Consider the following 6,000-nt stretch of genomic DNA (forward strand, 5'->3'; position numbering starts at 1 on the left):
CGCTAGCCCTAATTAGATGCGTCGCTTTGTCTTTTGGACCGACACGCGTCGCCATCTAAACCGGATGCAGCATTTTTCTCGCTGATCCGGGCCGTTGGGGAGGTCTATTTAAACTCTCCCCTGGCCCTCTATCCTCTTTCTATTGCCTTCTGCTTCCAGCTTTTTATTCTTCCAGTTTTCCTCAGACCGAAGTCCCTTTTCTCCGGCGTCTTCCCCAGGTTCCCCTCCTCTTTTGATTTCTTTTTCTCTTGCAATGGGTTCTGTCCCTAGCGAAGTTGAGTCCACCATGAGTGTCCTGGAGGTCGAGATGACCAAAGAGTGGTTCTTCCCTCTTCACGGGTTCCGTTTGGAGCCCGCCAGGCGGAGGGATCGGATAACCGATCCTCCGGTAGGCCGGATCGGAGTGCATCTGGAGTCGCTCTGGGCCGGCCTCCGATTTCCTCTTCACGGCTTTGTGAATGAGCTGCTAACGACGTACCAGTTGGTCCCGGCGCAGCTTACTCCGAACGCCTGGAGGACGGTGGTTGGTTTTCTGTCCCTGTGTTTACTGCAGGGGATTCCGACCTCTGTCAGCGTCTTCCGGCGACTTTTTATCTTTAAGTCGAATCCGGGAGACGGAGAGTGGCTGTACATCGCCCTTCGGGTGGGTCGGCCACTTTTTCATGGCGCCCCCTCATCCATTCATGGCTGGAAGGGGAAATTCTTCTTCCTTGGTTCTGCACAGTCCTGGGGGTTTGACCCCAGGTGGGGACCGGCTCAGCTCAAGGCCATCAACAAACCCCCCAGACTTTCTCAACGTGAGCAGGGGATCTTCGACGCTGTCCGCAGCCTCGGGAACGGCATCTTACTGAACGGCCTCATATGTGAGGACGCTTTGGTAAACGTGGGCTTGAGCTCGGCGCGTCCCCATGGTAAGGATAATTTCAAGGTATATTTATTCCCTTACTGTTCTAATATTCTAATCCTTTTTGCCTTTGCAGATATCGCAAAGATGGTGACGAAAAGTGAAGTCCTCTATGCCCGCTTCCAAAAGAAGGCAGCCGAGCTCTCGGGCGAGCTGACCGAGCCGAGAAAAAAGCAAAAGGTCTCGGCGACCTCCAAGGCCCCAGCGACAGCAGTGACCGAGGAGGGTCCTTCCCGGCCCGCTCACTCCGAGGCGGGTCCTTCTCGCCCCGCTCGCTCCGAGGTGGGTCCTTCTCAGCCCGCGCGCCCCGAAGCTGGTCGGAGGGAGGGCGCGGATTCCGGGGGCTCGGGCTCCAGAGGAGCCTCGATGGCGCCCCTATGTCCGGCGCCCTTGGCGCAGATTCCTGGTCGGCAGGACGCTCCAGTTGCCGACCAGGGGAGGAGTTCAGCGGGTCCCGTGCTTGCACGCCCCGCTATAGTTGTGCGGCGGTCAGACCGGCCGCTCGTCCGGCCCCAGCCTCCTAGCTCCGAACCGGGGAGCCGTGAGGGAGCCTCGGGGTCGGCTCTACCTAGGCCAGCCGATGCTGGCCTTCCGGGCCCATCGGGCTCGGAAGGACGGGTGCCCCTTGCACCCACCTGGTCGGTGTTCGAGGATGATTCAGCCCTCGAGAACCCTCGAGAAGCGCTGGAGATATTCTGGGTCACGCTGCTCCCAGCCGACCGGGCAATGATACGGTCCATGAGCTATAATGCTTTCATGGACTATACCCGCTGCAACGCCGTCCGGGTAAGTAAAATTTCCCACCTTTGTAATCTGTATAGATTTTTTATTTGTGGTGTCTTATGTTTTCCTTTTCGTCTCTTTTACAGCATTTGCACGAGACGGAGATGCTGATGCACCTTGTTCAAGAATACCGGGAGAAGGCCCGGAGGTGCCAGCACGGGTACGACGAGGCCCAGACGAGGTACACGGCCGCCGAGGCGAAGTACCAGGCCTCCGAAGCGAAGTACCAGGCCTCTGAGGCCGAACGACAGGTGCTCCAAGAAAAGGTCGGAGCATCTGAGGGAAGGATTCGAGCTCTTACCGCCGAGCTCGATGAGGAAAAGGGCGCGCATGCGTTGGCGAGGTCCGAGCTGCGCGCCGCTGAGGCTCGATTGGCCGAAGTCGAGCAAGCGCTGGCCTCCCGCGAGCAGGAGGTGGAGAATGCCCGCCTCCGACATTCGGAGCTTGAGCGGGGAATAAAAACCCTCGAGAAGAAGGCCACCTACCACGAGGCTCGGGAGCTCGAGGCTCGGGAGCAAGCTCAGAGCGCGGTGGCGCTCTTTCGCGAATCGGCGGAGTTCCGCGACCTCCTAGAAGAGGAGGGCGTGAATGGGCTAATCCAAGGCTTCCGGGACTTCCGTAACCAGTTGCGGCGGCTTCTCCCGTATTTTGATGTGAACCTGCTCCAACCGGGAGCAGGGGTCGAAAGGCCGGATGCGGAGGCAGAGACTCCGGAGGCCGAGGCGACCGAAGCCGCCCCCGAGGCTACTCCCATTGCTGCCGAGGCCGAGGAGGTCCCGACTGCTGAGCCCGCCGCTCCCGACACTGCCGAAGCCGAAGTGGTCGGGAGCGGGCCTTAGTGTAATTTTTGTTTCGTTTTGTAAAGTCGGGATGGCCTCCCGTACATGTAAGGGCCAAACCCGAATTTTGTACTTAGCCTACGGGCCTTTTTGAAATAAATATACATTTCTTTTTTGGAAACTCGTCTATCGTAGTCCTAGTTTTCCTACTCGGATCCGCTTTAGGTTCCGAGGATATGGGCTCTAGGGCCTCAGCTTTTCCCGCCACAGGGTTTGAGTTTAAGTTTAGCTTGCCGAGCTCCATTGCTTGGTCCTTCAATCAGTGGTATAGCAACGCTTGTGCTTATACCAAGGATTTGGGCTCGGAGAGTTTTTTCGAGCCTAGTCCAGGACTCGACCGAGCCCTAAGGCGGTCATCAGGACTTGAACTTCAGCGAAGTTAGCCAGTTTCGATCCTCGCGTTGCCGGGGCGGACCAGATTCGTTTCCAACGAATGGGTCGAATGCCCGTCAGCTCGTGACGGGGATTCGCCGGACTTAGCATAATATTGTGCTGGTGTCATGAGCACTTCTTCGCCGAGGCGATCGAAGGCGCTCTTCTGCTCGGTGTCCATTCTTGGAGGACATCGGCAGAGAGAAATCCGAGAACAGAATAGATAATATAGAAACATTAAATAAATGGGTACCTTGTACCGTGTGCGTCCTTGCGCCGAGGCGACTGAAGACGCTTCTCTGCTCGGACTCCGTTCTTTGGGGACGTCGGCAGAGAAATCCAAAAGTAGAATAGACAATATAGAGATTAATGTAGAAACATTAAGTAAATGGGTACCTTGTACCGTGTGCGTCCTTGCGCCGAGGCGACTGAAGACGCTTCTCTGCTCGGACTCCGTTCTTTGGGGACGTCGGCAGAGAAATCCAAAAATAGAATAGACAATATAGAGATTAATGTAGAAACATTAAGTAAATGGGTACCTTGTACCGTGTGCGTCCTTGCGCCGAGGCGACTGAAGATGCTTCTCTGCTCGGACTCCGTTCTTTGGGGACGTCGGCAGATAAATCCAAAAATAGAAGAGCGGGCTGAGCTCGTTGGCTGAAGACGATGGAGCACGAGCCGAGCTCGTCCGGTCAGAGAGGACCGCTACTCATCTCGATGTCTCGAGCATCCCTATAGCCGGGGCATCCCGACGTCTCGGGGCATCCTGACCGTGGTCAGGGTAGGAGCACGAGCCGAGCTCGTCCGGTCAGAGAGGACCGCTAACTCATAGCCGATGGAGCACGAGCCGAGCTCGTCCGGTCAGAGAGGACCGCTAACTCATAGCCGATGGAGCACGAGCCGAGCTCGTCCGGTCAGAGAGGACCGCTAACTCATATCCCGACGTCTCGGGCGTCCCTATAGCCGGGGCATCCCGACGTCTCGGGGCATCCCGACGGATCGGGGCATCCCGACGTCTCGGGGCATCCTGACCGTGGTCAGGGTAGGAGCACGAGCCGAGCTCGTCCGGTCAGAGAGGACCGCTAACTCATAGCCGATGGAGCACGAGCCGAGCTCGTCCGGTCAGAGAGGACCGCTAACTCATATCCCGACGTCTCGGGCCATCCCGACGGATCGGGGCATCCCGTTGTGGCAGGGCATCCCAATATATTGGGGCATCCTGACGTCTCAGGGTAGGAGCACGAGCCGAGCTCGTCCGGTCAGAGAGGACCGCTAACTCATGGCCGATGGAGCACGAGCCGAGCTCGTCCGGTCAGAGAGGACCGCTAACTCATAGCCGATGGAGCACGAGCCGAGCTCGTCCGGTCAGAGAGGACCGCTAACTCATATCCCGACGTCTCGGGCCGTCCCGATGGATCGGGGCATCCCGTTGTGGCAGGGCATCCCGACCGTGGTCAGGGTAGGAGAAATAAACCTGACACCATGAGATAATCAGGAGAATCGGTGAGCTCAAAATGAGTATGCGGATCATAAGTTTGTTATGAAATGGAATTCATAAAATGAAATTCAATAATTGAATAATGGGGAACCCCTTAGGGTTCTACTGATGGTACACGCGGAGATTTTCAGAGCTCCAGCTCCGCGGAATGAGAGTCCCATCTAGAGACTCTAGCTGATAAGTCCCGGGTCGGCGGATGCGCGTGACTCGGTATGGTCCTTCCCAGTTTGGGGCCAGCTTCCCTTGCTCAGTTGGTCGGGAGACTTCAGCTCTCCTGAGGACAAGGTCTCCTGGTCTGAAAGATTTGATTTTGACTCTGGCGTTGTAGTACTGAGCTGTCTTTTGCTAGTACCTCGCCATACGAACTCGGGCGGCCTCCCTTGTTTCCTCGATCAAGTCGAGGTTGCTTCTGAGCTGCGAAGAGTTGGAGCCGGCATCATGATGCTCGACTCTTGGAGAGGGAAGCCCAACTTCCAGTGGGATGACGGCCTCCGTTCCATATGTTAGGTTGAAAGGAGTCTCACCGGTGGGGACACGGAACGTGGTCCGGTAAGCCCACAGGACATTATATAGGTCTTCGACCCATTGTCCTTTGGATTTGTCGAGCCTGGCTTTGAGACCCTGCAAAATAGTACGATTTGTTACCTCGGTTTCTCCATTCGTTTGAGGATGCGCGACCGAGGTGAAGCGGTGGTCAATGCCAAGCTCGGAGCAGAACTCTCTGAAGTGAATGTTGTCGAATTGGCGGCCGTTGTCAGAGATGAGGATGCGGGGAAGCCCGAATCTGCAGATAATGGACTTCCAAACAAAATCCCGCATCTTCTGCTCGGTGATCCGGGCAAGGGGCTCGGCTTCCACCCACTTGGTGAAGTAGTCGATGGAGACGACCAGAAATTTTCTTTGCCCGGTGGCCAGTGAAAATGGCCCTAGGATGTCAATTCCCCACTGGGCAAAAGGCCAAGGGGAGCTGATAGAAGTCAAAGGGGCCGAAGGCCGGCGCTGAACATTGGCGTTCCTTTGGCACCGGTCACATCTTTGGACGAAGTCCATAGCATCCTTCTGGAGTGTCGGCCAATAATATCCTTGGCGCAGAATTTTATGGGCCAATGCTCGCCCTCCCAAATGGTTCCTGCAAATCCCTTCATGGACTTCGCGTAGGGCATAATCAGCCTCCGTTGGGCGGAGGCATCTGAGGAGGGGAGAGGTGAAGGATCTCCGATAGAGCTTTCCCTCGTACAATATGTATCGGGTAGCGAGGCGTTTGATCCGGCGAGCCTCTTGTTCGTCGGTGGGGAGGACTTCATCTTGCAGGTAGCCGATGAGTTCGTCCATCCAGCTTGGCTCGAACTCAGTGCAGAGGGTCTGCTCGAGCTCATCTGTACTAGGCTTTTGGAGATACTCCAGTACTGCCTCCTTGGGAAGCTCGCTCATGCGAGAGGACACCAGCTTTGATAGCTGGTCGGCCCTGAGGTTCTCCGACCTGGCAACATGTTGAATGTGAAAAGAGTCCAGGGTCGAGGCGAGATCCCGTACCTTCTGAAGATACTTCTGCATGGTCGGGTCTCTGGCTTCGAAGTCGCCCACAATTTGGTTGACGACGAGCT

Source organism: Phoenix dactylifera, chromosome 17, assembly GCF_051530095.1.
Source record: "Phoenix dactylifera cultivar Ajwa chromosome 17, Ajwa_hap1_PhDact_Kaust_v1.1, whole genome shotgun sequence".
Classification (NCBI taxonomy): Eukaryota; Viridiplantae; Streptophyta; class Magnoliopsida; order Arecales; family Arecaceae; genus Phoenix; species Phoenix dactylifera.